The sequence below is a fragment of the Portunus trituberculatus genome, chromosome 31 (genome assembly GCF_017591435.1).
Source record: "Portunus trituberculatus isolate SZX2019 chromosome 31, ASM1759143v1, whole genome shotgun sequence".
Classification (NCBI taxonomy): domain Eukaryota; kingdom Metazoa; phylum Arthropoda; class Malacostraca; order Decapoda; family Portunidae; genus Portunus; species Portunus trituberculatus.
The window spans coordinates 149,122-151,621 of NC_059285.1; the positions used below are offsets into that span (position 1 = coordinate 149,122).

General features: G+C 43.3%; 1 long non-coding RNA gene across 1 annotated transcript in view; it reads right to left on the reverse strand.

The window, feature by feature from the left end:
- Positions 1-376: 376 nt before the first annotated feature.
- Positions 377-2,500, reverse strand: part of LOC123511629 — a 97,329-nt gene continuing 95,205 nt past the window's right edge. The window contains exon 4 of the long non-coding RNA XR_006676874.1: positions 377-697. This is a non-coding gene — a long non-coding RNA (uncharacterized LOC123511629). The remainder of the gene's footprint in view (positions 698-2,500) is intronic.

The following is a 2,500-nucleotide window of genomic DNA, read 5'->3' on the forward strand; positions in this document are numbered from 1 at the left end:
AAGAAAAAGAGAAACGCAAACTTCCACGGGAAGAAAGGCAGGAGGAGGAGGAGGAGGAGGAGGAGGAGGAGGAGGAGGAGGAGGAGGAGGAGGAGGAGGAGGAGGAGGAGGAGGAGGAGGGAGGAGGAGGAGGAAGAAGAAGAAGAAGAAGAAGAAGAAGAAGAAGAAGAAGAAGAAGAAGAAGAAGAAGAAGAAGAAGAAGAAGAAGAAGAAGAAGAAGAAGAAGAAGAAGAAGAAGAAGAAGAAGAAGAAGAAGAAGAAGAAGAAGAAGAAGAAGAAGAAGAAGAAGTGGAGGAGGAGGAGGAGGAGGAGGAGGAGGAGGAGGAGGAGGAGGAGGAGGAGGAGGAGGAGGAGGAGGAGCAAAAATTAGGCTGGTAGGAAGAAATTTAATGAACGGTAAAGCGACTTTTCCCATAATTACCTGACAGCACCCTGAACCACGACAGTGATGGTGGGGGCACGCGGTGGCGGTGGTAGCGGCGGTGTTGGTGGTGGCGGCGGTGGTGGTGGTGGTAGTGGTAGTGGTAGTTGTGGCGGTGGTTGTGGTGGTGGTGATGGACAAGAAAAACAGCCTGACAGAAGCAGCGCCCGTCACGTGGCGCGCCGAGTGTCTTCAGGGCGCCAAGGTGCGCTGCTCTAAGGTGCAGTGTGCGAGGTGAGGGGAGGCACTGCGGGGCGCTCACCGTTGTTTTCACTGCTGTCGGGAGACACATTGGAAGATTATCAGCAAGCAAAGTATGCACCAGTTGTGTTAATGGGAGACTGTCGCGTACTGGCATCAAGGCTTGTTGCACCTTACATTATTATCTATGTGTCTATGTTTTTATGAAGGCACTCTTTCGCTCACACACTCTCTCTCTCTCTCTCTAAAGCAAAATAACAACACAAATACAAACACATAATAGCAGTGAGCGAGGAACCAATGAAAGAAAATAAAAACATGCAGTTCACCTTACCGACTTTCATTTCTTCTTTTCAAATCCCAGAGGCTACAAGAGATATACTACACACACACACACACACACACACACACACACACACACACACACACACACACACACACACACACACACACACACACACTTCCTCTTGTTTTCTTTAGTTTCCCTCTCTTTCTCTTTTTCCTCGCCTTTTTTTTAGATTTTTTAGTTTGTCTCCCCTCACCTTCCCGTCCAGGTCACGTTTTCTGTAAGAGGATTACTACAAGAAATCCTGTGATCTCTCTCAAGATACCGGGAGTTATCAATTTGTACTCTTCTCTCTCTCTCTCTCTCTCTCTCTCTCTTTATACATATATTTCAATTAATGAATATTTATAAATGAATTGGAGCCAAACAAAGGGATTGATAAAACAGATTGATAAAGACATGCATACGTAATGTAATCATAGTTGTCCACACACACACACACACACACACACACACACACACACACACACACACACACACACACACACACACTTTTTTTTATACCATGTGGGGTTTTCACGGGAATTTATGGGCTAAAGGGGATACTTTTTGAAGTACTTCTTATCACACACACACACACACACACACACACACACACACACACACACACACACACACACACACACACACACACACACACACACACACACACACACACACACACACACACACACACACAACAGGCCTAAGAATATTTCACACATGATCTTTTTTTGTCAATTAACACAAAAAACCTTACACATCTTCAAATATAATGATAACAACAACAACAACAACGATACTACTACTGCTGCGGCTACTACTGCTGCGGCTACTACTACTACTACTACTACTACTACTACTAATAATAATAATAATAATAATAATAATAATCGTGACCATTTCAAAAACTTGCCAAAGATTTTAAGGCTTAAATGAAAACAATTGTGAGGACGGATTTGCTTGTATGTCTCAGAGAATCAATTGTCAATAGGAGAGACTTGAAGTGAAAGGCATGAAAAACTAGATACAGTGTTCCTTATATAGAAATCGAAGATGAGAAGGAAATTATTAAGATCTTTCTCTGCATTTCTGAGAGTCATGCTGCTTCTCTCTCTCTCTCTCTCTCTCTCTCTCTCTCTCTCTCTCTCTCTCTTTTAGTTCATCTATCTATATATATAGCTGTTTACCCATTAACTTATCTATTTGTCTATCTATCAAGCAACCTACATATTTATCTTTGTCTATCCATCTATCTATCTAACGTAATCCGTCTCTGCGATATTTCCATAATCCTGCAGCTCTTCTCCCCTCTGAATAAATAGAAGAGGAGGAGGAAGAAGAGAAGGAGGAGGAGGAGGAGGAGGAGGAGGAGGAGGAGGAGGAGGAGGAGGAGGAGGAGGAGGAGGAGGAGGAGGAGGGAAAGAATGCGTCCTTTATGCCAGAGTTTATAAAAGAAAAAAATGTCCTCGTTATTTTTCCATTCTGTTTCTCTTCACCTTCGTGCTTTAGTTTAGGAAAGGAAAGATGGATGGATGGAAGGATAAATGGAT